General features: G+C 46.2%; 1 protein-coding gene and 1 non-coding gene across 9 annotated transcripts in view; one reads left to right on the top strand and one right to left on the bottom strand.

Annotated features, from left to right (window-relative positions):
• AKAP6 (A-kinase anchoring protein 6) overlaps positions 1 to 17,776 on the top strand; it is a 234,271-nt gene that overhangs the window by 59,900 nt on the left and 156,595 nt on the right. The gene's annotated exons all lie outside the window — the stretch shown is intronic.
• On the bottom strand, positions 3,170 to 3,357 carry LOC130296054 (U2 spliceosomal RNA). Its single transcript, XR_008849116.1, has one exon. It is a non-coding gene; the product is annotated as a U2 spliceosomal RNA (small nuclear RNA).

Raw genomic sequence — 17,776 nt, 5'->3', positions numbered from 1 at the left:
CTTGCGCCTCAAATTAAAGCCCATAGACTTTAATGGGATTCCGCACTCCCATTCACACTTCTGAATATCCACTTGCGGAATTCCGCAAGCGGAATTCCGCAAGCGGAAATTCAGAAGTGTAAATGGGAATGCGGAATCTCATAGGAGCCTATGGGCTTTAATTTGAGGCGGAATTCCGCAAGCGGAAATTCTGCAGCGTGAATAGACCCTTAGGCTGGGTTCACACTGCAGAATTTCTGTGCAGAATTTCTGCCGGTGATCGAGCCGGCGGCGCTAGGACCACGCGGACTGCATTGCTGCCCCCATAGACTGCAATGCATTTCTGGGTGGATCTTTTAGGAGATCTGCTCAGAAATGCATTGCCATCTATGGGAACGGCAATGTAGTCCACACGGTCCTAGTGCCGCCGGCTCAATCTCCGGCAGAAATTCTGCCCAGAAATTCTGCAGTGTGAACCCAGCCTAAGGGTCTATTCACGCTGCATAATTTCCGCTTGCCTTAGGCTAGGTTCAGACTACGGAATCTACGGGCAGAAAATTTCCGCCCGGAGATTCCGAGTGCTGCCAGCGCTGACTGAATCAGTCGGCGCTAGGACCGCGCGGACACTGCAGTCTCCAATAGACTGCAATGTGTTCCGCGCGGATTTCTGCCTAAAGAAAGAAGAAGAATCTTCAGGCGGAAATTTCCAAGCGGATTTTCCGTTCACAAATTCAACTTCACAAATTCCGAAGTGTGAATTTATGAACGGAAAACCATTCACTACACTATTCATTTTAGCAAGCGGAATTTCCGCCTGCAATTTCAAAGCAGAATTGCAGGCGGAAATTCCGTAGTCTGAACCTAGCCTTATACTCTTGGGGAAAAGCTGTTCCATTATTTAGTAATTCTCTCTAGAACAGCAATGGGGTGCAGCTACCACACAGCTATTTTATGGCATTGGGCTGGCTTGTATCTATCTCTACCATTCTCTGCAGTTCTCCGGATTTCTAATGAAGGTCCGACAGGATCAAAACGTCAAATACATGTGTGATCAAGGATTGCAAAAAAAAAAAAATATTATATCTCAAATTCTACAAAATTGAGTGGCAAGTTGTTTCCAATATCCAAATCTTTTTTTTCTTTCTTTTTTTCGTTTTTTTTTTTTTGCTCCCATGAACTTGCAAAGGAAAAAAATTTAATTTTTGCATATCGTCTTCCTTTAAAAACTTTTGACATGTTCCCACCTCGACCGATCACTAGAATGAGCCAGGAGAAGTGAGCGCCAAGCACCATTTTCTCCCAGCTTTGTGCCACCTGACCGAGATGGACTCCAATTGTAAGTCTATTGGACTGTCTTGGTCGTATGCACAAAGAGTATGGAGGGTAGTGCTCAGCTGCACTCTCCTATTTCCACTTGTGCCAGTGATAGGTCAGGGTCCCCCTCCACCATTCATAATTTTTTATGTGTAAAAAGTGACGGTATACCTTGAAAATATCCTACCGTTTTATGTCTACATCAGCTATGCAGACCTATGTATTTCCATGGTAACAGACAACAAACAAAACAGTAGTCTGATCATAGTCATACTGCCTTCTGTCTGTCCATTACTTCCTGGTAATATATAAAACATATGAGAGAAGGAAGCGGACAAATATGAGGGCAGGATCAGACTACACAGGGTTTGTTTGTTGTCTGTCACCCTGGAGATGCATAGGACCACAAAGCTGCTGTAGACACAAAACGGTAGGAAATATTTAATGAAGACTATTTGCAAGGTTGCTTCTTTAAAAAAAAAAATTTTATATTGTAAATGCATTTTATGCAACAAAATAAATTTGGTTATCAAGGCCATTTACACCTTTACGTGATTTATGCCAGAGACCATTGGATGCGCATTTAACTGCAGTCACCAGTTTTACATTGTATTGCTATTGCTATTATGTCAGCTGTGCATTTACTGTAGTAACCAGAATATTGATCCTATATTTACTTTGTAAGTGCAGATCAATGAAGTATACAGCAGAATTACTGCATTACGACCTGATTTTAAAGCAGATAGCAGCTTCGTGATCTGAAAATGAGGTTTATAGTATTGACAGAGGACAGGCGCTGAGCTAAGGGACATTTTAAGAACTTGTATTTTAATATGAATCATTTCTTGTATTGTGTATAACATTTCCGACAAACAAGTATTGAAAAGATGATCCATAAATGTTAGTCTGTGGCTGTAATGAACACTGTGCTACATGCACATGGCTATGGACACCTTTTGGCCATTGGGAGAAATCCTTAAAAAAAAAACAATAACGTATACGCCTTAAGGAAGTTGTATAAGTGCTATCCGGATCCCATAAAGATAGCAGCAGCAGTATACAGATGTAGCTGAAGGGTAGGTTTGCAAATACTATATATCCTGATCCCATAGAGATAGCAGCAGCAGTATACAGACAGAGCTGGAGGGGAGGTGTTTTTTTTTTTTTTTTATCTAAAGCCGAGGAACGTGCTTTCGATTCACCCAAAGTGCAAGAAAAAGTGCAAACGTGTTACACTAAAAAAACGTGCACAAAGGATGCGGTCTATCGCAAGCCCTTCTCCGATAGGAGAGAGGCCCCCCAACAAACCTTACCCTTCGCCTCCGGACCAAAAGGTACCTGCGAGGTTCCAGGTTCGATGTCCCTTTTCGCCGAAGCTACTAGGGGACCACAAATGCTCCCGGCATCCCCCTTGGCGTTAGCCAAGGTATCTGCCCGCAGAGCCGATTACGGTAGGTACCCTGCCAAAGCAGGAGTACCCGGGGTGTTTGCAGGGAGGTGCGGAACCTAATGGCCACACACACCTCCCCTAGACCGCCAGGAGGGACACCCAGAAGGGCTACCGCATCCTGACCAATCCTGTGAACACACAACACGCAAAAAGTGACACAGTGAGACAAAAAAGAAATAAATAAGTGAATGTGTGCAGATATACTGCCCGGACATCCGGCCGGATCTATAAAAAATTTCTCTGATCCTAGCCAGAAGGCCGGGAATCAAGAGGTGAGTGCCACAAGGTGAAGAGATTATGGTGCCCGTGCTTCAACTCAGTGAGCCTATTCTCCCAGTGAGTTTCGGCACCTCGGGGTCACCACTCCCCGAGGCACAAAGTACCTCGGCTCTAGACCCTCTCAGCCTCATGGCGAGACCCGGAGGGAACAGGTCACATCGGGGCAGCCGTCGAGCTGATTCCTCAGAACCAGCCCCGGAAAGCCCTGGTACACCTGCATCCTCCATGCAGCACCCATCCCCACCAGCCCCATACCGGCGTTACTGTCCACCGGCATGAAAAACTGATAAGAACAGATACTACACTTGATCTTAGCCAAAAGGCCGAGAAGCGAAGCTGGAGGGGAGGTGTATAACTACTATATAACCTGATCCCATAGAGATAGCAGCAGCAGTATACAGACAGAGCTGGAGGGGAGGTGTATAACTACTATATAACTAGTGTTGAGCGGCATAGGCCATATTCGAATTCGCGAATATTCGCGAATATATGGACGAATATTCGTCATATATTCGCGAATATTCGCATATCCGTAATATTCTCGTTTTATTTTCGCGTGTGCGAAAAATACGCGTATGCGAAAATTAACATATGCGAATTTTCACATATGCGAACATTAGCATATGCTAATTTTCGCATATGCAAATTTTCGCACGTCAGTCTCACACAGTAGTATTACAGCCTTCTTTACACCACACAAGCTGGAAGCAGAGAGGGGTGATCACTGTGATGTGTACTGTGAAGAAAAAAAAACAAAAAAACCTAATATTCGTAATTACGAATACACAGCGCTATATTCGCGAAATTCGCGAATATGCGATATTCGCGAATAATATTCGAATTGCGAATATTCGCGAGCAACACTATATATAACCTGATCCCATAGAGATAGCAGCAGCAGCAGCAGCAGTATACAGATATTGAAGGGATGGGTCTGGGAGCTCAGGATGTATATGATAAGTGATGATGTCATCCTGTAGTAATTCACAGGAAGTCAGCTGACCCAGTACTGACTTCTACCCTTGAGACAGTAAGTCATTAAAGGAGTACTCTGCCTCTAGACATCATATTGTGTTTGTGACTAGTGTTGAGCGGCATAGGCATATGTGAAAATTTGCTTGAGTACAATTCGCATATAGGAAGAATTCGTTTATGGGAAAATTAACGAGTAAATAGGGAAATTCGCATATGTGAAAATTAACGCGCACGCATATTCGCATATGTGAAAATGTACATGGATAAAAATTCGCACATGGGGAAAAATTTGCATATAGGAGAATTCGCATATGGGAAAATTTAACATGAATGAAAATTCGCATATGGGAAACCGCCTGGAGGAAAATTCGCATACGGGGAAATTTACGAGTGAAAATTCACATTCGGGAAAATACGCATATGGGAAATATAGGAAAATTTACATAAGTGAAAATTCACATATAGGAAAATCCGCATATGGGAACATTTGCATGCGTGAAAATTCGCATATAGCAGAGAGAGCAGATCACTGTGATGTGTAGTGTTGCTCGCGAATATTCGCAATTCGAATTCTATTCGCGAATATCGCATATTCGCGAATATAGCGCTATATATTCGTAATTACGAATATTCGTTTTTTTAATTTTTTTTAATTTTTATGTTTTTCACAGTACACATCACAGTGATCTCTCTGCTTCCAGCTTATGTGGTGTAAGAAGGCTTTAATACTACTGTGTGAGACCGGTGTGCGAAATTTCGCATATACGAAAATTCGCATAAACTACTTTTTGCATATGCGAATTCTAGCTTATGGTATTTTCGTATGTGTTAATTTTCGCGTATGTGAATATTCGCATGAACGGAAATAAAGCGAAAATATTAGGAATATGCGAATATACGCGAATATGACGAATAATCGTCCATATATTCGCGAACATTCGCGAATTCGAATATGGCCTATGCCGCTCAACACTAGTGATGTGTACTGTGAAGAAAAACAAACAAAAAAAAAGAATATTCGTAATTGCAAATAAATAGTGCTATATTCGCGAATATGCGATATTTGCGAATAAAATTCGAATTGCGAATATTCGTGAGCAACACTATTTGTGACATCATGCCTCCATTCATGTCTATGGGAGGGGACGTGACGGGTAGTACATCACGCCTCCTCCCATAGACATAAGTAGAGGGGGTGTGAAGGCTGTGGTCGCCATAGATAGGGAATAAGATGTTTAGGGGTGGAGTACCTTTTTAAGTTTTCTGTGAGTCAGACTATTGATCACATGACCCAGTTACTGTAATGAATCACATAGATGCTGCTGTAGTACTATTGGTGGTGAGTGTGCATGATATAGGGAAAAAAGACTTAAGTCTGGAGTACAGTGGTCCCTCAACATACGATGGTAATCCGTTCAAAATTGACCATCATTTGTTGAAACCATCGTATGTTGAGGGATCCGTGTAATGTAAAGTATAGGACAGTGGTCTACAACCTGCGGACCTCCAGATGTTCCAAAACTACAACACCCAGCATGCCCGGACAGCCAACGGCTGTACGGGCATGCTGGGAGTTTTAGTTTTGCAACATCTGGAGGTCCGCAGGTTGAAGACCACTGTTAGACGAAGTTGTACTCACCTGTCCCCGCTGCTCCGGACCATCTCTGCTCGTCACCGCTGCCCTGGATGTTGTCGTCCATCGCTGTCGCCGCATCCCCAGGGTGTCCCCGATGCTCCGGCAAGGCCTCTGCTTCCCCGGCATCCTCGCTCTCCGTCGCCGCCATCACGTCGCTACGCACGCCGCTCCTATTGGATGATGGGACGACGTGCGCTGCGACGTGATGACGTCGATGGACTGCGGGCGTTACTGGCGGCCGCGGTCCGGAACTGCCAGTTGATTACCCCGGACCTAGGTCTTATTTTCGGGGTAGGGTAACACGGTAGTAGTAGTAGTATTAAGAATATTATTTTTTTTTATTGTTACAATGTAATCATTATATTGTTATTATTATATTATTATTACATTATTATTATTATCATTTGTAGTGTTAATATTATTATTTATTGTTACAATGTAACCATTATATTGTTGTTGTTATTATTATTATTTACTGTTACAATGTAATCATTATATTGTTATTATTATTATTTGTTATAATAAATGTCATAATTATGATATACTCTGCATCACTGTGAGTAGTTATAGTTGATGTAGTGTCAGGTATAGCTATATAAGCCATGCCTCAGCCTTATAATGTAATATTTGGTCTCTTTACAATTTCTAGTATGTTTTTTTTGTGGTTGTTTTTGTTTCTAGTATTTTTTTTTGGGGGGGGGGGGGGGGGGGGAATTGTAGTTCTGAAACAGCTAGGGAGGCATGTGCTAAGCAAGTGTTTTATCAACCAGCGTGCCTCCAGCTGTTGCAAAACTACAACCTCCAACATGCCCGGACAGCCAAAGGCTGTCTGGGCATGCTGGGAGTTGTAGTTTTGCAACAGCTGGAGACACACTGGTTCAAAAACACTGAGCTAAGCTATATGAAGCCAACGGCTGTCTGGGCATGCTGGTATTGAATTGAGGTACTGAGTTGTAGTTTTGCAACAGCTGCAGGCACCCTAATTGGAAAACACAGCATCAAGGATACAAAGGTATTGTATGGGCTCAATATTACAATTCTCTACAAGCTTTAACGCCGTTGTGATATGGCCATGTGCATGAGGTTTTATCTCTAAGCATGCACCATATGATGGTTGTAGGCAGTAATATTTGGTTAGGCCTTCTGTTTTATTCTTATTTTTTGTGGATTGCACTGCCATCGTGTGGCCATAAGTAGCATTGCACATCACAGAATTACCGTGCATGTTTGCTCTGTTAAGACATTTTGTTTGATCATGTACCAATCACATATCGCTGACTAGCTAAGGGAAATTTATGTCTCATCCTCTGAATAATGTAGATGACAAATGTGGCAATTATACTGGGAAAGGATGAAACACTCGATGCAAAGTATTACATTTTAAATTTTAAGTACCTTTAAGTCCTACAAAATAAATGAATCAATGATGTCTATTCATTATCTATCTGTCCCATGTCTACAGTATCTATCATCTATTTATCTATCTATCTTTCTGTATATCTATCTATCTTTCTCTATCTACCTATACATTCCACATCTCTTTCTCTCTCATATCTATCTATCTTTCTATCTATCTCATATCTATCTATCTATCTATCTATAAAAAGAAAATGTTTGCAGCAGCTCTTTTTGGATGGAATAAAGCTTCACCTTTTTTCACCATAATTTTGTCTGAGTGCTGCAAACATTTTCTTTTTATATTTGAAGATTCCTGGACCAAGACTGTTTTGCTCGCGGGCACCTACATCTATGCACTTTGGTAGTGCTGCTTCTGTGTATTGAATATCTATCTATCTATCTATCTATCTATCTATCTATCTCATATCTATCTTTCTCATATCTATCTTTCTCATATCTATCTCCTATCTATCTCCTATCTATCTATCTAATATCTATCTATCTATCTATCTATCTTTCATCTATCTGGTTAGAAAACACTGGTCTTTTGAATGGAATGCAGCTAATTTGTGTTTCAATGGGTGCAGTGGCTGATGTGTGGGAGGGAGGAACTATGGGATGTGTAGTTTGAGAAAGAAATCCAAAAAGATAGCCACAGCGTTATGGTAATCTCACAACATAGCCGTTTAGCCCCAAGACAAGCACAGATGTTTCCTAAGCATGTCCATTACTGTCTGGCAGGTACGTACTAAAATCCCTGTACTAAAAGGGATAATCCCTTTTAGTACAAAAACACGGTCACCGGATCAGGCTGGGGGGGAGTGAAAACTGGGCACTCCCGTGTCCCAGCCGGCCCCGGCCCCGATCTCATTCATTTGAATGGGCCAACCGGAGTCAGATAGTGACTCCGGTCAGATCATTTTTGCTGCATATTCGGTTTTGTGACCGGACCTAAAACCGTGGTATACCGCGGTTTTAGGTCAGGTCAGAAAACCGAATCCGGTGACCGTATCATCAAAATGTAGTGTAACCCACCCCTACTGATAGTTTCCACTGGTAGCGTGGATATGGACTAGAATCAAACACCCTCTAAAAATCGGTGGCATACAGAGTGTAAATCTGCAGTAGAAATAAAATAAGTGTACCCCAGATTTAGCTGCAGTTTTTGTTACAAAAATCTGTCATGTGAACATGGCCCTTTGTCTTATGTACAAGGCATTAGGAAAGTTGTGATGCCTTATACTTTTTCCACTTTTTGTTCTGTTGCGGCCTTGTTATAAAATAAAAAACAAACAAGCATTTCACCCCCATCATTCTGCACTCAATACACCATAATAAGAATGTGAAAACAGAATTTTAGACATTATTGCAAATGTATTAAAAAGGAAAAATTAAAACTTCACATGGACATAGGACCCTTTAATATGGCACTTGAAATTTAGCTCTTGGAGATGTTTTTCTGCACCTTGGTTGGAGTCACTTGTGGTAAATTCAGCTGATTGGACAGGATTTGGAAAGACACAGCCCTGTCTGTATAAGGTCTCACAGCTGACAATGTATATCAGAGCAAAAACCAAGCCATGAGGAGAAAGATCAGCCTGTAGAGCTCAGACATAGGATTGTGTGGAGGCACAGATCTGGAGAAAGGGACAAAAACATGTCTGCTGCACTGAGAGTTCCCAAGAGCACAGAGGTCTCCATTAATCTTAAATAAATGGAATAAGTGTGTTACAACAAGGACTCTTCCTTGAGCTGGCCATCCCTCCAAACTAAGTAATGATTAGAGAAGAAGGGTGACCAAGAACCCAATGGTCACTCTGGCTGAACAGCCTCCACAATCTGTCCAGAAAAAAGCCTCTCCTTATTATTAACACATTCTCTAGTCTGATGAAACCAAGATTTAACTTTTTGGCCTCTATCCTAAACATTATGTCTGAAGAAAACCAGGCACTGCCCATCACCTGCCCAATACCATCCCTACAGTGAAGTATGGTGGGGGCAGCATCATGTCTGGAGGAAACCAGCCACTGCCCATCACCTGCCCAATACCATCCCTACAGTGAAGTATGGTGGGCGCAGCATCATGTCTGGAGGAAACCAGCCACTGCCCATCACCTGCCCAATACCATCCCTACAGTGAAGTATGGTGGGGGCAGCATCATGTCTGGAGGAAACGGGCACTGCCCATCACCTGCCCAATACCATCCCTACAGTGATCATGGTGGGGGCAGCATCATGTCTGGAGGAAACCAGACACTGCCCATCACCTGCCCAATACCATCCCTACAGTGATCATGGTGGGGGCAGCATCATGTCTGAAGGAAACCAGGCACTGCCCATCACCTGCCCTATACCATCCCTACAGTGAAGTATGGTGGGGGCAGCATCATGTCTGGAGGAAACGGGCACTGCCCATCACCTGCCCAATACCATCCCTACAGTGATCATGGTGGGGGCAGCATCATGTCTGGAGGAAACCAGGCACTGCCCATCACCTGCCCAATACCATCCCTACAGTGAAGAATGGTGGGGGCAGCATCATGTCTGGAGGAAACCAGGCACTGCCCATCACCTGCCCAATACCATCCCTACAGTGATCATGGTGGGGGAAGCATCATGTCTGGAGGAAACCAGGCACTGCCCATCACCTGCCCAATACCATCCCTACAGTGATCATGGTGGGGGCAGCATCATGTCTGGAGGAAACCAGGTACTGCCCATCACCTGCCCAATACCATCCCAAGTTCCCAAGAGCACAGAGGTCTCCATTAATCTTAAATAAATAGAAGAAGTGTGTTACAACAAGGACTCTTCCTTGAGCTGGCCATCCCTCCAAACTAAGTAATGATCGGAGAAGAAGGGTGACCAAGAACCCAACGGCCACTCTAGCTGAACCAGCCTCCACAATCTGTCCAGAAAAAAGCCTCTCCTTATTATTAACACATCTAAAGGACAAAAGCAATCATAGGACTGTGTAAAAAAGATTCTCTAGTCTGATGAAACCAAGATTGAACTTTTTGGCCTCAATTCTAAACATTATGTCTGGAGAAAACCAGGCACTGCTCATCACCTACCTGCCCAATACCATCCCTACAGTGAAGTATGGTGGGGGCAGCATCATGTCTGGAGGAAACCGGGCACTGCCCATCACCTGCCCAATACCATCCCTACAGTGATCATGGTGGGGGCAGCATCATGTCTGGAGGAAACCAGGCACTGCCCATCACCTGCCCAATCCCATCCCAACAGTGAAGAATGGTGGGGGCAGCATCATGTCTGGAGGAAACCAGGCACTGCCCATCACCTGCCCAATACCATCCCTACAGTGAAGTATGGTGGGGACAGCATCATGTCTGGAGGAAACCAGCCACTGCCCATCACCTGCCCAATACCATCCCTACAGTGAAGTATGGTGGGGGAAGCATCATGTCTGGAGGAAACCGGGCACTGCCCATCACCTGCCCAATACCATCCCTACAGTGATCATGGTGGGGGCAGCATCATGTCTGGAGAAAACCGGGCACTGCCCATCACCTGCCCAATACCATCCCTACAGTGATCATGGTGGGGGAAGCATCATGTCTGGAGGAAACCGGGCACTGCCCATCACCTGCCCAATACCATCCCTACAGTGATCATGGTGGGGGCAGCATAATGTCTGGAGGAAACCGGGCACTGCCCATCACCTGACAATACCATCCCTACAGTGATCATGGTGGGGGCAGCATCATGTCTGGAGGAAACCAGGCACTGCCCATCACCTGCCCAATACCATCCCTACAATGATCATGGTTGGGGCAGCATCATGTCTGGCGGAAACCGGGCACTGCCTATCACCTGCCCAATACCATCCCTACAGTGATCATGGTGGGGGCTGCATCATGTCTGGAGGAAACCGGGCACTGCCCAGCACCTGCGCAATACCATCCCTACAGTGATCATGGTGGGGACATCATGTCTGGAGGAAACCAGGCACTGCCCATCACCTGCCCAATACCATCTCTACAGTGAATCATGGTGGGGGCAGCATCACATCTGGAGGAAACCAGGCAGCCTAATACCATCCCTGTAGTGAAGCATGGTGGGGGCAGCATTATGATGTGGGGGTATTTTTTAATGGCTGGGACAGAGGGACTGGTCAGGGTGAGAGAAAGTGGAATGGAGCAAAGTACAGAAATATTCTTAATGAAAACCTTATCCAAAGCACTCTGTACCTCAGACTGAGCCAGTTTCACCTTTCAACAAGAATATGACCCTAAGCACACAGCCAAGCACACGGAGCCCTGACCTGAACTAAATAGAACATCTCTGGAGAGACCTGAAAATGGCTTCCACCGACAGTCCCCATCAAACCTGACAGAGCCTGAGAGAATCTGCAGAGAAGAATGGAAGAAAATCACCAAATCGTCAAATGGCTTCATACTTAAGAAGACTGGAGGCTGTAATTGGAAAGGGTATGAATACTTATGTCACTGCAAGATTATAGTTTCTCCTTTTCATTAAATGAGCAAAGATTTATAACAATCTGTTTTCACTATGTCTTCATGAGGTAGTGAGTGAAGAATGATGGGGAAACTTTATTCAATTATAGTATAAGGAACAACATAACAAAATGTAAAAAAAAAAAAAAAAACATGCCAAAGGATCTGAAGACTTTCTGAATGCATTTTACGCATTTGATGTCTTCTTATTTGTTTTCTTCTACTGATGGCATATTTTTGTTATGTGATTTTTTTTTTTTTTACAAACTTCTATCAAAGAACAGACGTATTTAACACAGATATGTAACATATACATAGTCCACCATGAAATATCTTTGTTCCTTACACAGAGCGCCTCCATAGTGAATATCTTCCTGCTCTTTTGCTGCCATCGCCCACTGAGAACAAGCACTTTCTTTGATAAGGTTGTTGATTGATGCCTTGGATGTATAGACCATAAAGTCCGCCCTTTTTTCTTCATTAGACAGAGTACTTAGATCTCCAGTCCACTGGGCTTTGCCAGTCCTTTGGGTTCCCTCTTGTAGTAAGGAGTGGTAGGATACGGGCCAGTAATTAAACCCTGGCGTCTTCTTAATGCTTACACAGAGCTTTGCCCCAGCCCTTCTCCCTTTAACCAGCATTTTTTTCTCTTAATGAGGCTTTTACATCTTTTTTTGAAGACAGATTGAGCATATTTTCAGATATACACTCATCTTTCAAGCCTAAATATACTTACATTATTTCGTAATGGACGTACCATCAGAGATGAGCGGATCTACAGTACTGCAGCCCGAAACTGGATCCGACCAATTCTTTTAGATTGCAAATAAATAGTTCTGCTTTTAATGTGTCCCATTTGCTCTAAACAGTCAGTACATGTAACAATCGGGACACATTAAAAGCAGAACTACTTTTTGGCAAACTAAACGAATCGACGGACGAGCTTAGAACTGTAGTTTTGCTCACCTCTACTTACCAATGTTTTATTCTACTGTATCTTCTATAGTACATAGTTACACAGTTCATAAGGTTGAAAAAAGACCAGAGTCCACCAGGTTCAACCTAAATCCCTAATGAGTCCCTACTGAGTTGATCCAGAGGAAGGAAAAAAAAACCTCATACTAGAAGTAAAAAATCCTTCCCAACTCCAAATATGGCATCAGAATAAATCCTTGGATCAAGGTTCTGTCCCTATAAATCTAGTATACATAACCTGTAATGTTATTCAGACCCCTTTTGAACTCTTTTACATAGTTCCCCATGACCACCTCCTCCGGGAGAGAGTTCCACAGTCTCACTGCTCTTACAGTAAAGAACCCCCGTCTGTGCTGGTGTAGAAACCTTCTTTCCCCTAAATGTAGAGGATGCCCCCTTGTTATAGATACAGTCCTGGGTATAAATAGATCATGGGAGAGATCTCTGTAAGTTCCCCTGATTTTTTCAAAACTAAATAACCCCAATTCTGATAATCTTTCTGGGTACTGTAGTCCTCCCATTCCTCGTATTACTCCGGTTACTCATCTTTGAACCCTCTCCAGCTCCACTATATCTTTCTTGTACACTGGTGCCCAGTACTGTACACAGTATTCTATGTGGGGTCTGACTAGTGATTTGTACAGCGGTAGAATTATTTCCTTGTCGTGGGTGTCTATGCCCCTATAGATGCCCCCCCATAATTTTGTTTGCCTTGGCAGCAGCTGCCCGACACTGGTCACTACAGCTAAATTTACTATTAACTAAGACTCCTAAGTCCTTTTCCACATCAGTTGTCCCAAGTGTATGTCCTGAAACATTTAAAAGGAATATTCCAGAAGTTTTGAGGCCTCATATAGAGTATGGGGAGAGAATTGTTATGAAGCCTTGTGTTTTGGTCATATAACTTCATTACCAAAAAAAATGGTGCTCCAAGACCTGACAATTACTGCAGCAAGTGCCCAGGTGGCGGGTTCTTCTTATTAGGTGTCTATGATAAACCATTTTCTAAAACAAACCTTGTGTCTGTGATGCCCTTTTGTGGCAAAAAAAAAAAAAATCTCTTAGTGCGCCCTTTTCACACACAGGCATATGAATTAGGTAAGAATGGGAAAGAAGGCATGGATGGGTAAGAAAGAACAGTGAGGTTCTGTATCATCTCCTAACATAGTTAACAGATCTACCTGTAAAGAGTCTCTCCCAATAGATAGACTAAAAAAAAAAGCCCCATATCTACTGCTGAGCTGTGCCGCCTTTCCACACCTGATAAACATGCTCGGTCACTATTCGTAGTTTTTGCATGGTCACTTGCTTTTAATTGCAGAGCAGACAATTGTTACGCCTAGCGCTCCGGGTCCCCGCTCCTCCCCGGAGCGCTCACGGCGTCTCTCTCCCCGCAGCGCCCCGGTCAGTCCCGCTGACCGGGAGCGCTGCACTGTCATGGCCGTCGGGGATGCGATTCACACAGCGGGACGCGCCCGCTCGCGAATCGCATCCCAGGTCACTTACCCGTCCCGGTCCCCTGCTGTCATGTGCTGGCGCGCGCGGCTCCGCTCTCTAGGGCGCGCGCGCGCCAGCTCTCTGAGACTTAAAGGGCCAGTGCACCAATGATTGGTGCCTGGCCCAATTAGCTTAATTGGCTTCCACCTGCTCCCTGGCTATATCTGATCTCCTCCCTTGCACTCCCTTGCCGGATCTTGTTGCCTTGTGCCAGTGAAAGCGTTTAGTGTGTCCAAAGCCTGTGTACCTGAACTTCTGCTATCCATCCTGACTACGAACCTTGCCGCCTGCCCCCGACCTTCTGCTACGTCTGACCTTGCCTCTGCCTTGTCCTTCTGTCCCACGCCTTCTCAGCAGTCAGCGAGGTTGAGCCGTTGCTAGTGGATACGACCTGGTTGCTACTGCCGCAGCAAGACCATCCCGCTTTGCGGCGGGCTCTGGTGAAAACCAGTAACCTCTTAGAACCGGTCCACTAGCACGGTCCACGCCAATCCCTCGCTGACACAGCGGATCCACAACCCGTAAGCCGAATCGTGACAGTAGATCCGGCCATGGATCCCGCTGAGGTGCCGCTGCCAAGTCTCGCTGACCTTACCACGGTGGTCGCTCAGCAATCGCAGCAAATTGCCCAACAAGGACAGCAGCTGTCGCAGTTGACCGCCACGTTACAGCAACTTCTGCCTCTGCTACAGCAACGACCATCTCCTCCGCCAGCTCATGCACCTCCTCCGCAGCGAGTGGCCGCTCCTAGCCTCCGCTTGTCCCTGCCGGACAAATTTGATGGGGACTCCAGACTCTGCCGTGGATTTTTGTCTCAGTGTTCCCTGCATATGGAGATGTTGTCGGACTTGTTTCCTACAGAACGGTCTAAGGTGGCGTTCGTAGTAAGCCTTCTTTCAGGAAAGGCCTTGTCTTGGGCCACACCGCTCTGGGACCGCAATGATCCTGCCACAGCCACAGTCCAGTCCTTCTTTGCTGAAGTCCGAAGTGTCTTTGAGGAACCTGCCCGAGCCTCTTCTGCTGAGACTGCCTTGCTGAACCTGGTCCAGGGTAATTCTTCCGTTGGCGAGTACGCCATACAATTCCGTACTCTTGCTTCTGAACTATCCTGGAATAACGAGGCTCTCTGCGCGACCTTTAAAAAAGGCCTATCCAGTCTCATCAAGGATGTGCTGGCCGCACGAGAGATTCCTGCCAACCTCCAAGAACTCATCCATTTGGCTACCCGCATTGACATGCGTTTTTCTGAGCGACACCAAGAGCTCCGCCAGGAAAAAGACTTAGATCTCTGGGCACCTCTCCCACAGCATCCTTTGCAGTCTACGCCTGGGCCTCCCGCCGAGGAGGCCATGCAAGTGGATCGGTCTCGGCTGACCCTGGAAGAGAGGAATCGCCGTAGAGAAGAAAATCTCTGTCTGTACTGTGCCAGTACCGAGCATTTCTTGGTGGATTGCCCTATCCGTCCTCCACGCCTGGGAAACGCACGCACGCACCCAGCTCACGTGGGTGTGGCGTCTCTTGGTTCTAAGTCTGCTTCTCCACGTCTCACGGTGCCCGTGCGGATTTCTCCTTCAGCCAACTCCTCCCTCTCAGCCGTGGCCTGCTTGGACTCTGGTGCCTCTGGAAATTTTATATTGGAGTCCTTTGTGAATAAATTCAGCATCCCGGTGACCCGTCTCGTCAAGCCGCTCTACATTTCCGCGGTCAACGGAGCCAGATTGGACTGCACCGTGCGTTTCCGCACAGAACCCCTCCTGATGTCTATTGGACCCCACCTCGAGAGGATTGAGCTCTTCGTTCTCCCCGGCTGTACCTCTGAGGTCCTCCTCGGTATGCCATGGCTCCGGCTTCATTCCCCCACCCTTGATTGGACCACCGGGGAGATCAAGAACTGGGACTCTGCCTGCCATGGGAAGTGCCTCTCCCCCCCTCCCAGTCCCGTCAGGCAAGCCTCTGTGCCTCCTCATGGCCCCCGTCCTGGTGTCACACTGCCCCGTGCCAGGCTTCGCCCTCTGCCCTCCCTCCCCATTCCCACTCCTGCTGTGCTGCCTCCCGTTGAGGAAACCCTCCATTCTTTCCCGGTGTCCTCATCCCAGGGGAGGCAGTTACCGGACAAAGAAAAGGGGAGACCTAAGGGGGGGGGGTACTGTTACGCCTAGCGCTCCGGGTCCCCGCTCCTCCCCGGAGCGCTCACGGCGTCTCTCTCCCCGCAGCGCCCCGGTCAGTCCCGCTGACCGGGAGCGCTGCACTGTCATGGCCGTCGGGGATGCGATTCACACAGCGGGACGCGCCCGCTCGCGAATCGCATCCCAGGTCACTTACCCGTCCCGGTCCCCTGCTGTCATGTGCTGGCGCGCGCGGCTCCGCTCTCTAGGGCGCGCGCGCGCCAGCTCTCTGAGACTTAAAGGGCCAGTGCACCAATGATTGGTGCCTGGCCCAATTAGCTTAATTGGCTTCCACCTGCTCCCTGGCTATATCTGATCTCCTCCCTTGCACTCCCTTGCCGGATCTTGTTGCCTTGTGCCAGTGAAAGCGTTTAGTGTGTCCAAAGCCTGTGTACCTGAACTTCTGCTATCCATCCTGACTACGAACCTTGCCGCCTGCCCCCGACCTTCTGCTACGTCTGACCTTGCCTCTGCCTTGTCCTTCTGTCCCACGCCTTCTCAGCAGTCAGCGAGGTTGAGCCGTTGCTAGTGGATACGACCTGGTTGCTACTGCCGCAGCAAGACCATCCCGCTTTGCGGCGGGCTCTGGTGAAAACCAGTAGCCTCTTAGAACCGGTCCACTAGCACGGTCCACGCCAATCCCTCGCTGACACAGCGGATCCACAACCCGTAAGCCGAATCGTGACAACAATAGATAGATACACTTCAAGAAGATGAACCGAATGCACTCACCCATGAAAAACTAGCTTTTTTATTCCATAAAAGCAAAAGCAGATAGCGTACATCGAGTAGATGCAGTGGAGCAACCTCGTAGCAACAGACTGTTTTCTGCGCCCAAACGTACTTTCTCAGGCCGCCGATGCTCCACTGCCTCTACCCGCTGTACGCTGTCTGCTTTTGTGGAATAAAGTTCTTCTAGCAAGTTTTTCACAGGTGAGTGCATTCTGTTCATCTTCTTGAAGTGTATCATATTTATGGACTGAGCTTATTTGGAATAGCAACCCCGTATAGGATTCCTCCAGGTGTGACCACGCCATTCAGTTAGTTGGACGTGTATCGCAGTTAGCGGTGCCGGACTGTCTCTATATTATTTAGACAGTAGATAGAGCTTTCTGCCCTTGTCAGGGAGGGATTTGAGCTTCTGACAGTGTAGCTGAAAAAACTATCTGAAGGGACAGTAAGTAGGGACTATTGACAACTGCCAGAGGGGGGAGGAGACTGATTCTGTCCACCCTCAGGGCTCACCGCGATCTCCAGAGAGAGGACCAACTCTCTCAGGGCTGGTGCAAGGATTTTTGCCACCCTAGGCGAAAGCCAATTTTGCTTCCCCTTGACCCCGCCCAATGGCTCTGCCCTTGGTCATGCCCCACCTTACTACTAGGGTGAAACACTATAACAAACCTCCTCCTCATGTAATTACTTTACTACTGGGGTGAAACACTATAACAAAACTCCTGCTCATGTAATCAGCTTACTACTGATGTGACACACTGTAACAAACCTTCTTATCATGTAATTACCTTACTAGGGTGACACACTGTAACAAACCTTCTTATCATGTAATTACCTTACTAGGGTGACACACTGTAACAAACCTCCTTCTCATGTAATCTCCTTACTACTGGGG

Source organism: Hyla sarda, chromosome 11 (genome assembly GCF_029499605.1).
Source record: "Hyla sarda isolate aHylSar1 chromosome 11, aHylSar1.hap1, whole genome shotgun sequence".
Classification (NCBI taxonomy): domain Eukaryota; kingdom Metazoa; phylum Chordata; class Amphibia; order Anura; family Hylidae; genus Hyla; species Hyla sarda.
This window is presented reverse-complemented; position numbering and strand designations above follow the sequence as displayed.